The 16,234-nt window shown below is 37.0% G+C and overlaps 1 protein-coding gene and 1 long non-coding RNA gene across 3 annotated transcripts in view; both read right to left on the reverse strand.

Moving 5' to 3' along the window:
* LOC143661966 (uncharacterized) overlaps positions 1-11,674 on the reverse strand; it is a 123,275-nt gene extending 111,601 nt beyond the window's left edge. For both annotated transcript variants that reach the window (XR_013165046.1, XR_013165045.1), the window contains exons 1-2: positions 11,275-11,674; positions 9,492-9,529 (exon numbers count right to left, since the gene is read on the reverse strand). This is a non-coding gene — a long non-coding RNA (uncharacterized LOC143661966). The remainder of the gene's footprint in view (positions 1-9,491; positions 9,530-11,274) is intronic.
* Positions 1-16,234, reverse strand: part of DOK6 (docking protein 6) — a 452,915-nt gene that overhangs the window by 397,858 nt on the left and 38,823 nt on the right. The gene's annotated exons all lie outside the window — the stretch shown is intronic.

A 16,234-nucleotide genomic window follows, 5' to 3' on the forward strand; every position in this document is an offset into this window, starting at 1 on the left:
TTGATACTTTTGTTTTTCCAGCTTTCCCAGTGAAAATAAGATCCCAATATTACCTTCTATTTTATATTTTTCTTTTTTTCCCAAAATTGTTAAATATCTCATAAGAATGCTTTCTTGATTGGAATAAGGTATATGAAAAACTGAGGTATAAAGTTGCTTTTTATTAATTGCCTTATCCTTTCGGTGGTGATTTGTTGACATTTTTCTTTATATACTAAAATTAATGCAAATATCCCCACCTGGAACTAAAAAATGAAACTTCTATTTGATTCAGATTTCAATTGGGGACTTGCATAATTTTCAGATCTTAACCACGGTAAATATATATATATATATTTTATTTTCTGGAATAAGTACTGTGGCGTTTAATACATCATTACATTCTGTTACAGATTTTGATTTGGTTAAAATTTTTGATTTTACATGATTAATTCACTGGCTGTAGCATTTTTAAAGAGATTATTTTAGCTTTGTTACTGAGAGGAATTACAAAGCTGCATTAGCTTTTGCTTCAGCAAGAATTGCTAAAAACAGATTGTAAAATATTGCATTGGGAAACCTTCGAAACTATTTTAGTTCTATTCTGGCCAGAGATTTTTGTGCAAAGAAATGCATAGGCATTTCCCAGGGAGTTGTATATTACTTGACTCAAAAATGAAAAATGGCATTAAAAATGGTTTGACACATTTTACAATGAATAATCCTGTGGAATGCATTAAACCTTATAGGTTAGAACTGTATCAAGAGTCAAACTCAAAGGAGAAAAAAAGGAAGGAAGGAATGGAGGGAGGGAAGGAGGAAAGAAGGAAGAATATATGATATTATACACACGCACATACACACGCATATCAATATAATGGAGAATTTAAAAATCATCTTGCATATTTTCATTTTCTGGAACTCTTATTTAAAACAAGCATCTCCCCATGGTTTTCAACCCTTCAACAGGAAGGAATAATACTACCTGAAAGTAAGAGTTCATTGAGTCTGAAAGCTGACTTTCTTGTTCTTTAATGCATCTGAGAAGCCTGGGTAAGTTGAGAAAGAAAAGAGACTTCTCATTAACAAATGCACAATTTACCCTCATGAACAAAAGAAATACAACACTTTGAGAATGGCAAGCCGAAAATATTAGAGTTACTACTACCAACAGGTATCTGAAGTAGAAGCCTGTCAGTTTGGGGAGAAGAGCAAGTAAAATGAGAAAGATACCAGAAATCTGTGGCCACTCTCCTCCCACTTAGGTGTGAAGATCGAGTGGGATGGTGACAGAAACACCATGATAGGATGACTAGGATGCTAAAAGCAAGGTGGAAAGCACAGGACGTCCATTACTTGCTTCCATTTGTAATTCTAGGAACCAATATCCATCCAAAGGATCCCATGATAAGATATGTGGCCAAAGCAAATTAAAGTAGTATCCATGTGTATATAGGTAGAAAAAGAACATGGGCTTGAGTCTCTCACTCAGCTCTCTAATGGCATGAAAGGGATCCCCAGTCCCTGCATATGATGCAGCAAGGGCATGGAATGATCTGATTTAGGGTCACCATGGTGACGGCCCACTTGGCTCAGAGCAAAGGCTCATGGTGGCGGGTCCAGCCAAAGGCCAGATGAAGTATATAAGTGAGATTTAGGGATCTTTAGCAAAAGAGAGCAAATGAGCCAGAGTCAACAGATTCCCAAACTCACCATCAACCAGGGACCAGCAGGCTGTGACCGACCACACACGGAGCAGACCAGGAGTCACATCAGGTTTTGACTACTCTTTGGCAGTGGTTATCAAAGAAGAGAACAGTCAAGGCCCAAAACTGGGAGAAATGACTTCCATTCATCCAGAGCTCGGCAGGAGCCAGCAGACAAGGATCACAACTGGTGACTCTTCCTCCGCCCAAAACTGGGTTTATACTCAGACGTCAACCAGAATACAAAGAACCCTAACGGGAAGTGTGAATACTTAAAGAAGTTCAGTTAAACCAAGGCTTTCTGACGTTCAACTTTTTTAAAAGTTTTAATGATATGTGTTATATAACCTAATCTATCAAAAAAGTATTTTAATCCATATAAAATTGAGAAAATACCTTATATTGTTTTCAAACTATGTTTACAAAATCCAGTGTGAATGTTTCTCTGGCAGCCCACCTCAATTCAGACTGGCCACATTTCATGTGTTCATTACACATGGCTAAATAAGTCAAAACCTGAAATTTTCACATTCAACATAAAAAAATTCAGTATGCTTCATTTGACCCACAAAAGATACCCACTAGGTAATCTAGGGCCTGTAAGAGAATCCACAACACATTAGGTTGGGTTCTCAAGGAAATTGCAATATAATAAGGAATCAACATTAAAACAGATGAGAAAATAAACAATAGTTCAACTAATGCTGACTGGAATGTGGACAGCTCATTTCTTACCACAGCCCCCTCCCTTCTTAGGCTCCAGCCACACTGGCCTCATTGTATTACTAAACTATGCAAAGCTCATTCCCACTACATAAATTAGGTTATATGTTGGAGGACTTTTGCTGGTGTGCTGGCTCTGTCCATGAGGTTTTCAGGGCTGAGATGCAGGGATGGCACAGCATCGTGCCAAGGGGCAGGTGCCTTCTGCCTGTGCATCCTCACATGTGGCTCTCATCCACACACCTGACTAGTATTATGATGCCAAAGTTTATGGGAATAAAGTATGATAGCAAATAATTCAGTGAGAAGTTAGATAATACCCCAAAGCCAGAGTTAATTTAGACTGGACTCTTTAGCAGAATCTGGCCAGGTTGAAAATGCAGAGGGAGGCTTGCCTAGGCAGAGCTGCGGGAGTGCCCTGTGGTATAGGGAAGGAGTTTATGGTGGTAGCAACAAAAGGTGCACTGGGAAGTGATGGGAAGATAAGACATCTCTTTACTGAGTCCTCACTCTATTGAAAGCTCTGTGTTAGGGAAAGACATCAAGATGATTAAGGCAGAGCTTCCAATCTCAAGAAGTTTCAACCAAGAGGCAGAGAAATGCAGGCCCATAGAGTATGTGTCAACAACGCGAGGTGTACATTGTTAGGGGGACTCAGAAGAGACCCTGAATATGTAAGATATGCTGCTGCTCTTTTTTGAACACAAGCCTTGCCCTGCTCCCTCTCTATCTGCGCTACCAGATAGAGAGCTCCTTCGGGGAAGGCATCATTTACTTCCATCTTCATGGAGCACCTATTGCCTGGCAGGAATTGTTCCAGGTACTGGGGCTATAATCAGGGAACATGACTTCATTTTTGTTTTTATGTAAATTAGTTTGAGAAGTTTTAACAGCCTTTTGATTTTGGGCCAAACTTTTAACTAAAAATAGTCTTATAATTAAGATTACAATTAGGTTTGCTAGCTTTAGCAGATAAAAATACAAATATTTCATGGGACATACATACACCAAAATATATTTGGCAGTTTTTATAGAATTCAAATTTAATTGTGCATCCTGCAATTTATCTGGCAAACCTAGATATAATCAGTTGGCACGTTTGAACTTTTCCTTCATCTTTGGGAAACATGACTCTAATATGTAGATACAATTAAGAGTATTACTTCTTTTCCCTTCCAAATTTGTGGGTTTTTTTACATTTTTATTCCACTATGTTAATAATTGGTTTGAAAATGATTAGAAATTTGAGGGAAATCACCTAAGCATAAAATATACTTTTCACTCTGATAGATTTGTTAACTTTGCTGTGAAATAAAATAAGTGACTGCGAGCAGCTGCCTTTGAAGAGGTTTCAAATAGTATGAGATTCTTCAACAAGGGTGAGAAGAGGGCATCAAATAACACGATATGAATAACCAATGTTTAAAATTTTGTTTCTTCGAAAGGAGTTCTTGAATTGGATATCATGTCACCTCTGGTTCACACTTTGTGATGGAGGCAAAGAAAAAGAAAAAAAAAAGATTCTCTTTGAAGGGATAATGGGATTAGAAATGTCATATTGTTTTGTTTTGTTTGTCCTAAGTATTTCTCTTGATGTGGAGATGGGAAAGAAGAGAGAGAAGTGTTTCCAGCACTGATTGAAGACCCTTCTTCCTTCTGGACCTAAGCGGGTAAGAGGGATGCGTGCTCCCAGACACCCGTGAGCAGAACAAAGGGGCAGGGAGGGGCCAACTGTGTATGCAGCTGACAAGCCACAATTAAAAGATGCAGAGTCCAAAGCCCAAAGTCCATGTAGTCAAGGAGGACCAAGATGGAGGACAGTCCCATAGAGGCCTTGGATCCAGAGATAGGAGTATAATCTGCCACTTTTTCTTCTAAGGACTGAAGTTAACCTCATGATGGAGATGCTCAAGAGAAGAGCAGTAGGGCTTCCCTGGAATGGGGGCTCACACCATTCTGGATTCTCCTACATAGGAACTAGTGAATGCATTTCCTACATGAGGTTATGCTTCAGTTTCCTTACATTTAAAAGAAACAGTTATGTTGTATTGTTTGGGAAAATTATATGAGATAACATGTAAAATGTTGATGACATTCCCTACTCAATAAATAAAAGTAACTGCTATAATAATTATTATTATTTCAAAATCAGGGTTCGAAGGTAAGTATTGGAAAGAAATGAAAGGAACAAGGGGATCAGAAGCCAAGTTGCCTGAAACTTGCAATGGGAAATGGGATAAAACAGACTTCATCAGTAAGATGAAGCACATTTCTTCAGACACTTTGAGAGTTGTGTTACATTTCCTGCTCAACCAACAGCTATCCTTTATTTGAGAGACCTGCAGCAAAAGATAATTCATTTATTAATCTTTTACTTTAACATTTATTACTTAAAGTCCTCTTTCAGATATAATATCATGACAGCATCATAAATTGGCTCCCTGATTCTTCTCTTCTGTCCCTTCAACCCCCCGCCCCCCCATCCACATTCAACATAGCAGCCAGAATGAATTTTTAAAAATATAAATCAGAACAGGTCAACCCCCTGTTGACTTGTTCAACGTCTTTTCACTGAACTTCTAAGAAAATCCCAACATTGTACCATGGCTTAAGAAGCCGTACTTGATTCACCTCCTGCTTACCTTTCCAACCATCCCATACTGCTCCTCTCATTACCACCAAATTGGCTTGATTTTTGCTCCTCAAATGTACTGTCTGTTCCCTAAACTTGGGCTGCCCTTCTCCTGATCTCACAGGTTGGCTCCTTGTTTAAACCTGGGTGTGACAGCCTCAGGGAAGCCATTGTTGACTGTCACCCCACAGTAGCTGATTCTCATTCCCTAGTGCATCACAGTGACACAAAAATCCTGAGGTAGCATTTATTTCCATCAATTTCCTTGTCTATGTTAGTATTTATTTGCTGCTTTCCTCCTTGACGATGAAAGCTGTATTAGAACAGAACCTAACACCTAAGCCAGTGCCTGGCTCGCTAAAAGCCCTAACACCTAAGCCAGTGCCTGGCTCGCTAAAAGCAACTACTATTAGTTGAATGATTGAACATTTTCTTATGCTTTGCTTTCTGCTCCTTTATAACATCTTTTCCATGGATCTTTTTAGTGTAGTTTAAAAATTAAATGTCTTTTCAAATACTATATACATATATTAGCTTAACACCTCTATTAATTTCTTCTCTTTCCACATCCCCAAAAGCAAATTAAAATGATTTTAATTCAAAATACTTTATTATTTAAACTAAGGATAAGGTTAAAGTACTTTGTATGCAAACTTGTAAAAAACTAACACTCAAATATTATACAAATAAGTAATCAAATACAGAAAACTCTGCTTGTTTTATGAGATTATAAGTACTCAGCAGACATCAGAGATTTATGGATCTATATTTCTAGTTTATTCATTGTGCCTTTACCCCACAATTTCTGGGTGCCACTCGATATCTCTTTTCCTTTCTCAGTTATTTTTCTGTCTGTGTAGCCGGTGGACCTTAATCAACTGCTGTGGCCACACTGACTCAGAGTGTGCCTTAGTCCAAATCAGTAGATGCTTTATAAAGAGAAAGCCACAGGAAAAAGCTGAACATTAATGGAAACCACAAGAGCAGACCCAAGGAGAGAGAGCTTTTGCCATGAGACAGAGGCAGAGATTCCAGCCAAGGCACCCAAGGGTTGTGGCAGCCAGTACCGGAACACTACATACTTCGGGGAAAAGCATGGCCTGTTGAGAACTTGATGTTGGACTTCCAGCCTCTGAAATCACGAGCCAATAAATTCTTATTGTTGAGGCCAACCCACGGTGTGGTGCTTGTCTTTGCAGTCTGACAAACTAGGATAGTGAGCAAATCACACTCATTATCTACTCCATACACGCATGCTTCCCTCAGGCATACCATCATAACCTCGTGATGTACCAGGAACAGATCCGGTTTTAGTTTGCCAGGAATGCTGCAACAGATCCCTCAGACTTGTTCAACTAACTGTCTCTCAGTTCTGAAGAGGTCAGAGGTCTGAAATCAAGGTGTGGGCAGGCCATGCTCCCTCTGAAGTCCGTAGCATTCTGGTGATGACTTGCTATCCAGCTGTAACTAATCTCTGCCTCCATCACATGGCCATCTCTCTCCCTATCCCTGTGTCCAAATTTCCTCCGCTGATAAGGACTCCAGTCCTATGGGATTAGGACCCATACCAATGCAGTTTTGACCTCATCTCAGCCCACAGGTTTGCTGCAGATCCTAACAAATGAGTTCCTATCCACTTATGCCACAAACTCCTTAAGGGTATGAACCTTTACCTCCCATAGGAGCAATCAAATGTATTGTGTGTGTATGTGTGTGTGTGTGTGTGCACGTGCGCATGCACATATTATCAGTGTGTTGAGCTTACCTGAGTTAAAGTTTGTTTCAAGTTCTAAATGCAGCAGAATTTAATATGAGAATCTGCTCAGTGACATGTCTCTATTTGTTAAATAAGTATTCAAAAATTTTTCTGGAAATACCGAAGCCTCCTCCACTGTATACAAGGAAAGTAATTCCATTGTAATGAGAAGTATCAAATTACCACCATTATATAATAGCAGCTATGTATATAAAGAAGACAGGGAATGCTACATGAATCACGATAATCACCTAAGGAGGATAAAACATGAATTAATAATGAACCACAGAGTAAGAAACAAGGGAAATTTTCATTTTGTGTGAAACTGTAATAAAATAACCTGAAAATTAAATCATTTCCTATTGTATGGCATAACGCTTTTCGAAATTGCAAGCTATTTTTCCATACTATTACTCACAGAACTACGGAGCTATCAGGACCTTTCTAAATCCCTATGGCAACTATTTATACTCCCCTCACTGATAATATAGATATCACAATAACAATAACAATTACTGCAAATGTTAAGACCAATAGTTAATGTACAATTCAAAATAATAATAAACATAAATGATACCTGAAACTGCATATTTACACAGAAGTTTTGGGTGATTTTAATATAGTGTTTAATTATCTGGTGGCACATGGAAGGATATATTTGAAAATATGTCATTGATTTTGCAATGCAAACGATATGATGAGAAATTTGATAAGCTGATTAAATCTAGATAGCTTTTTAGTAAACAAAGGGTAAATAGTTAGTTTTATGCTTCACTGTGACTTCAATATAGATTAGTCAAATGTAGACTAGGAAAGAAAACTGCATTTCTTTTGGCAATTGTAAAATAGAATTTAAAACCCCTCATTTTCTAATGTATTTTGCTTCTTACACTATTGGATCACCTTACACTGCTAATTAAAGGCAAATTCTTACTTAATCCATTACCAAATTTTGTATTCCTGTTAAAGTAGGCATTTGTTTTTTCATTACATTCATATTTTCTCATCCGAAATAGTCCTGTGATCTTATGTATGAATATTAACAACTTTAGGAATTACTGTTTCCATATGATCTCGTCTTTTAGCAGTTATAGCAGAAGATGGCATGGCATATTTTTCTCATTCTTTCAAATGTCCTCATATCTTCCTCTTTATAACAATATTAAATAAGATTGTGAACTGGCTAACATTTTGCTGGTATTATGGTATGTGAAAAGAACGGATTATTGCCAGAAACATTCAGTAAGTTTAAAATTATGCATTAACTATGACCTCTTTCATGTTGCTATCTATTCAATCTCTCCTAGGCACCTAATGAAACCATGGTCTTTCCTTCTTTCTAAGGAGGAGGAAGAGAAGAGGGAGGAGGCGAATAAACATTTAGAACTATTAAGTTCCCTCTTGGCTGCATCTCATATGTTCTGGTTTATTGTGTTTTCATTTTCACCAGCCTCAAGAGAATTCCTAATCTTCCTTGGGATTTTTTTCTTTGACCCATTGGTTGTTTAAGAGTATATCGTTTAATTTCCACGGATTTGTGAATTTTCCATTTCTCTCTCTGATACTGATTTCTAGCTTCATTCTATTGTGGAAGAAGATGACACTGAATAATTTCAATATTTTCTTTAATTTACTAGGACTTGTTTTGAAACCTACCACATTGTCTCTCCTGGAGAATGATCCATGTGAATAAGGGAAGAATGTGTTTCCTGCTGTTGCTGGGTGAAGTGTTCCATATATGTGTGTGAGGTCTAGCTGGTTTAGAGCATCTTTCAAGTCTTCTATTATCTTATTGATCTTCTGTCTACATGTTCTATCCATACTGAAAATAGTGTGCTGAAATATCCTACAATTAATGTAGAGCCATCCATTTCTCCCTTCAAATCTCTCAGTGTTTGGCTTCATATATTTTGGGGCTCTGCTCTTAGGTACATATATATTTACATTTTTATGTCTTCTTGTTGAACTGACTCCTTTATAAGTATATAATGACCTTCTTTTCCCTTGTAAGTATTTTTTATTTAAAGTCTATTTTATCTGTTATTTGTGGAGCTACCCCAGCTCTCTTTAACAATACTTGTGTGGTACACAGATTTTTTTCTATCCTTTCACTTTCAACCTATTATATCTTTGACATAAGTTCTTGTAAACAACATATAGTTGAGTCATGATTTTCTATCCATTCTACCAATCTCTGCATTTTAATCCCTTTACTATTAAAGCAACTAATGACAATGCAAAACCTTCTAATATTTTGCTGTTTGGTCTTCATAAGGCTTATACCATTTTTGAGCCTCAATCCTTCTGTTAATGCCTATTTCCATATTTATTGTTTTGTTTTGTTTTTTAATGTACCTTTATGAGTTCCTTCTCGTTTCTTTTTGAATATATTTTCAAGTATTTTCTTTGTGGAAACCATGGGGTTATAATTTAATATCCTAAATTTATAACAATATTTGATTAGGTAACACTTATATTCAATAGCATACACATGCACTATTCCTATATTCCTCCACCTTCCCTTTTTTATACTGGTTATAAATTATATCTTCGTACATTGTATATCCAAAACCATCTATTTGTCATTACTTTTTATGCATTTACATTTCAGCACCTGTACAAAGTAAGAAGTTGCATTACATAATGAAAAATACCATACAACAGTACTGGTATGTATAAGTACCAACATCGTTACCTTAATCAGAGGCCTTTATTTCTTTCTGCTGCCTTGACCTAGGTATAAAAGAGTGGTTCAATGTATGAAAATCATTAAATGCAATAAACCAAGTTAACAGAACAAAGGGAAAAAAACAACGCACGATGATCTAGATTGAAGCAGAAAAAGCATTAGACAAAATCCAGAACTTTTTCTTGGTGAAAACAAACAGAAAACCATGAATAGAAGGAATCTTCTTCAACATGTTAAAGGATGGCTGTGAAAAACCCACAGATAACATCATACTCAATGGCAAAAGACTGAAAGCTTTCTCTCTAAATCAGGAGCAAGACAAGGGTGCCTAATATCACCACTGTTAGTCAAAAGTGGAAGTTCTAGCCAGAGCAATTAGGCAAGAGAAAGAAATTAAAGACATCTAAAATGGAAAGGAAGAAGTAAAACTGTCCCTCTTTGCAAATGGCATGATCCTATATATATATATATATATATATATATAAACATAAAAAATTCAAAGCAAGGCTACTGGAACAAATAAGCATATTCAGCAAAATGATAGAGTACATAAGCATACAAAAATCATCACTGTTTCTACACACTAAGAATGAACAATTTCAAGAAGAAATCAAGAAAATAATTCTATCTACACAGCAACTAAAATAATCAAATATATAGGATTAAATTTAACCAAGGATGGAAAGCACTTGTACTTGTACTATAAAACATTGCTAAAAGAAATCAAAGAAGACCTAAATAAATGGAAGGATATTCTGCATTGATGGATTAAAAGACTAAATATTGTTAAGGTGTTAACTCTACCCAAAGAAATTTACAGATTCAATGCAGTCCCAATCAAAATTCAGACAACCCTCTTTGCAGAACTGGGAAAACCAATCATCAAATGTATATGGAAGTGTAATGGGCTCCAAAGAGATGAAACTATCTTGAGAAAGAAAAACAATGTCAGAGGACTCATACTTCTCAATCTTAAAACTTATTACAAAGCCACAATAATCAAAACAGCTGTTCCTGGTACAAGGACAGACATACAAACTGACAGAATTGAATTGAGTTCAGAAATCAGCCCTCTTATCTATGCCAACTGATTTTTGACAAGAATGTCCTTTCAATTGGAAAAGAATAGTCTCTTCAACAAATGGTGCTGGGAAAACTGGATCTCCGTATACAAGAGAATGAAGTTAAAAGCCCCAAATCAGCTCCGAATGGATCAGAAATCCAAATATAAGAACCAGAACTATAAAAATCCTAGAAGAAAAAATAGGGAAGCATCTTCAGGACCGTTTTGTTAAGCAATATCTTCTTTGACTTGTCTTCTTTGACTTTATACCCAAAGCACAAACAATCAAAGCAGCAATAGATAAATGGAGATTCATGAAAATTAAAAACTTTGGGGCATCAAAGCACTTTATCATGAAAGTAAAAAGACAATCTACTCAATGGGGACAATATTTGGAAACTACAAATCTGTTAACTGTTTAATATACCAGCTATATCAAGAAATCTCACAACTCAACTATCTGAAGACATATAGTCCAATTATGAAACGTCAAGAGCTGACTAGACATTTCTCCAAAGAAGATATACAAATAGCCAAAAAGCCTATGAAAAGATGCTCAACATCATTACCCATTAGGAGGATTCAAATCAAAAGCACAATGAGATAACATGTCACACCCACAGGAATGAGTACTATTTATAAGAAAGGAAAATTACAAGTGTTAGAAAGGCCGTGGAGAAATGGGATATTCATCCCTGTTGGTGGGAATGTAAAAGAGTTTAGTACCTGTGGATGTCAGCTTACAGTTCTCAAAAAGTTAAGCATAGAACCACTGTATGACATTGCAATTCCATTTCTAGCCATTTACCCAAAATAATTGAAAGAAGGGACTCAAACAGATCACACTGATGCTCACAGTGGCATTATCCACAATTGCCAAAAGATGGAAGCAACACAGATGTCCATCAATTAATGAATGGATTAAAAATGTATTATACATTTGATGGAATATTATTTAGCCATAAAAAGGAATGAAGTTCTGATATCTGTGACATCATAGAGGAACCCTGAAGACATCATATTGAGTGAAATAAGCAGATGCAAAAGGCAAATATGATATGTTCTCACTGATATAAGGTTATTAGAATAAGCAAAATCATAGAGTCAAAAACTAGAACGTGTATTATCAAAGACTGGGGTGGGGTAGGAAATGGAGAATTAATGCTAAATTGTAGAGTGTTTCTCTTTGGGTTGATGGAAAAGTTTTGCTAATGGATAGTGGTGATGGTAGCAAACATTGTGAATGTAAATGACAGCGCTGAATTTTATTATACTGAATGTGGTTAATAGGGTAAATTTTAAGTTACATTACTAGAATAAAAGCTTTTTAAAAAACACAGAATTGTACAACAGAAACAGTGAACCATACTGTAAATAATGAACTATAGTTAATAGCACAATTATAAAAATGTTAAAACCCTACACGAATGCTGTATAAAAATATTTCTTAAAGAACATTCACATGCAAGGTGTTAATAATCGGGCGGTAGATGGGACTTCTGTGTTTTATGCATGATTCTTCAGTAAGCTTGGAACTTCTATAATAAAAGAAACAGTGAAAGCTGAGTTGATTGTAGCAGAAAGAATTAGAAAGTGTTCTGTGGAATCCTTTATCAGAAGTATCTGCTTCTGCAGTCAGTTCAATGAAATACTTGAGTGTTTCATCAAACAGAATACAGTCTTCCCAAAGAGGAGGGAGTGTGGGTAAGAGAGGGCTCCTGCTCTTGTCAAAGCACAGTGGGAGTGTCTATCCACATTCCAAAATGCTTAGCCACAAACTAAATCCCAAATGACAGGCTTTAAAGAAATTACTGGTGAAGGAAATGAAAACCAGGCAGGGCTGCCAATCATTTCCCCTAGTTCAAAGAATATAAAGGCAGGACAATTCTTAATGACTCCAGTTACTTGGGTACAGAGTTAAAATAATTGCTCAAGCTCCCATGAGAAACTGCCTTTCCAATGCTTAAATGTTCTTAATTTGGATTTGTCAAATTCTGCACAGATCTGAGGGTTCCATAACCTTCTAGCAGAGGGATTAATCAGTTAAAGCCCTACACGAATGCTGTATAAAAACATTTCTTAAAGCCAAAGCAATTTACTGAAGATTTACTAAAAATAAAGCCTAAAAATCTAGCACAAACTAGGCTTTCTATCATTTATGAGGATTTGCTGAATAAATATACCTTTAAATACCCATGGCACTTAGAAATTTTAATACCAAAAGGAAAGAAGCAATAATGTAATCAAAATATTCATGGAAAGCTGACGAATGAGGATATGTTTTGTAAATATTCTTAACCATCATGCCCAAGGGGAGATTTGAAGATGGACACACACACACACACACACACACACACATATGCATGTATAAACACAACTTATGCAAGAAGCCTAAGGCCATTTCATTCAATAAATGGCTAGTAAATTATCTCTAGCTGTCAGACCCTGTGGCAAATCTTGGGAAAATGTTTAAATTTACACATGGTGCTTTCTTCACAAATCTTATGATTAGTGGGAAATACAGACCAATAACTAGACCATTTGAAGATTATGCCATTGGTGGTATGGGAGAGCTGGGGAAACTGATGGTACATTGGATTGTCAAGAAGATGTTCTAGAAGAAGAGATTTCCTACTTACATGATAAACGATCAGCAGGGAAAAGAATTATTAGCCTCTAAATAGGCTAGAGAAGGAGAGGATGCAGGGAGAAGTATTCCCAGCAGAAGAAGGAGAAGGTGAGGAAGTCTAGAGATCTGAGGGAGAGCAAACAAGAAGCAACTGGGGAGCTGGAGTTAGGTCTTATGGTGGGACACAGACGTCCCAGGAGGAGGATCAGAAAAGGACTCCTGAGCCACGCCCTCAGGGCTAGGGGGTGTTCTAGTTTGCCAGCTACCAGACTGCAACACACCAGAGATGGATTGGCTTTTAATAAAAGGGGGATTTACTTAATTAACATATAGTTCTTCAGAGGAAAGTCACCTAACTTTCAGCTGAGGTTCATTCTTATGCGGGAAGGCACAGGGTGATCTCTGCCAGCCTTCTCTCCAGGCCTCTGGGTTCCAACAACTTTCACCAGAGTGATTCCTTTCTGCATCTCCTAAGGCCTGGGCTGAGCTGCGAGTGCTGAGATGAGGGATGCTGAGCTGCTTGGGCTGTGCTATGTTGAGCTCTCTCATTTAAGCACCAGCCAATTAAATCAAACATCATTCATTGCAGCAGGTACGCCTCCTAGCTGACTGCAGTTGTAATCAGCAACAGATGAGCTTCACATGCCATTGGCTCATGTCCACAGCAATAGAACTAGGTACCTTCACCTCGCCAAGTTGGCATCTGAATCTAACTACCACAGGGGGTTTGGGCTGTTCTGACAACAATGAATAAACAATAAATGGTTTCTTTTATTGCCTTGTTGAGAGAAGGCAGATTGGTCTTGTAGAGGATGACACAATCTCCAGGATGGAACATGTTTGGAGAGGGCTATTGAGAGAATGCTGAATTACTGGGTCATTTCTATTTCAAATTCCCAATTCCTGGGACACACATACTCATATATACACAGATAAAAGTGCAATACTTTTGAAAAAATTGCCTAGAAAGTGAAGAGGTAGGGCTGCCTCTGAAGAGGGATATGAGATCAAAAACACTTTTAGGTAAGTTTTTAAAGCTGTTGATAATGATGGGAAGGAAAGTGGGGAGGGAGAGACCATTTGAAAATTGAGGGAGAGTGTGACAAAGCATTAAATAGGGTCCCCAAAAGTGGATGCTATTCAGAAGGAAGCTGGAAGAGATTTAGAACAGTCAGGACACATGCTCCACCGTGAGTGAAATGAACGGGTAGAGGGGTCCTTAAATAGACCCCAGTGCTATGGTAGGCATGAGCCCAGATGCTCTCTAGGTAGAGAGGGTAAGAGTACCTGCTTTGGGTAGTGAAGGGGGCAACAGATCATAGTGGAAACAAAAAATGAAGAGGCTTAAAAATAAGGGAGAACTAACCAGAAAAATATAAAATTAACTTGGGGGAGCATTTCAGGGCCCAGATGAGGTTAAAAAATTGCCAGTAAAATGTTTATGTGTGTGAAGTATGTGTATCCATAAGAGCCAAGAAAGTGCTTGCATTGCAACGCTGCTCTTGTTTTAGTTATGGTAAAAATGAGAAAGCTATTCCACAAACATGCAGTACTTGATCTGATCAAGAATATTAGGAAGGCATTGTGGAAAATGTAAGTCATGGTAAGGCTTTTTCTTTGCCCAAGCACAATACTATTTCTTTCTGCATACACCCCATACCTCCCCACACATACACACACACAAGACAGATTAAAAGGACCAAATGTGAAGCAGAAAGTGCTGCTGCTCTGGGAGTTCAAAGTCAGGCTGATCCAACTTGAGATGAGACTTCAAGAAACCCAGAGTTGAGCTTTTTCAATATTCATGAAATCTGGAAAGGAAGCAATGTATTTTTTTAAAAATAGAAGTCACTCTTTTACCAGTTCTGTTTAAGCTAAAAAGTAATAGATTCAGTCTCAGGTGAAGAAAAATAAATGCACAGAAATACAGATTAATCCAAAGTTCTTAAACCTGAGTTTGCCAGATATCAATGAGTTTGCTACAATTTCTTTACTTCTCAAAAGGCATTAATGAGTTGACATTTAATCACTATTTTAGGATATGTAATATGTATAGAGAAACATTAATATATCTTTATAAATATATATTTATCAAGTCCACCCATTAGTTTTATATAAAGCATAAATTAATTTGTGTATATTTAGATTTGCTTGGATAAAAACTTAAATATACTCATAGTTTTCTTGCCACCAATACATTTACTTCTCAATATTCCAATGATGTACATGACAGGAAGATATTTAATTTAAAAAAAAATACTACACGCCTAAAATATTCTACTGAAATATGACATCATGAGAGTGGCCATTCATATTTTATCAATGAAATATGCATAAATAAAATAGAGAAATAAAAACATACAACACATTCAATGAGATATCTCAGTATTCTCTGGATTTTGATATGAGAAAGCATAATAAAACTTGGGTCTGTTTGTGTTTCTGAAATGTACCCTGGAAATAACAAATTCTCGAAGTAGACTGTCAAATCATTAGATGCTATAGAAGAAAAGGCATTTAGAGGCTACCTTTTGTGTAGCCCACTTTACAGATGAGGACCTTAAGTGAAAGGGATGTAGCAGGGTTTGAAATAGAACTTACTAGAAAAGGAAGGAAGGAAGGGAGGGAGGGAGGAAAGAAGGGATGGGAGGGAAGTGCCAGGCCAGTTTTCTTTCTAACACACTGCTACCTGTCTGGAGGATCTCAACAGTTAGCAATTCATCCTGCTTATGACATGTGTCACAGACAGCCACTCACACCACAACATGCCAAGTATTGTTCATGATATTTTCCATTTTATTGTTCATAGTTTAATGACTAGAAAAGATCTTGAGGCTCAGAGTCCTGTTCAGCCATAAACACTGAAGATAAAGGATCAACGTTAATCAGAAGCAAGCTCTCTGGGAGGCAGGTAAATGAGGTAGCAGGTTTATATTAATGGAAAAAAGGAAAGAGAACCACAGACACGCAGCTACAACTATCATAATCAAAAGAAGGAAGGTCTTAGGTTCAGTCTCAAGCTAGCTTGCTTGTGCCATGCAGGATTTGGGTTTATTT

This window comes from Tamandua tetradactyla, chromosome 18 (genome assembly GCF_023851605.1).
Source record: "Tamandua tetradactyla isolate mTamTet1 chromosome 18, mTamTet1.pri, whole genome shotgun sequence".
Taxonomy (NCBI): domain Eukaryota; kingdom Metazoa; phylum Chordata; class Mammalia; order Pilosa; family Myrmecophagidae; genus Tamandua; species Tamandua tetradactyla.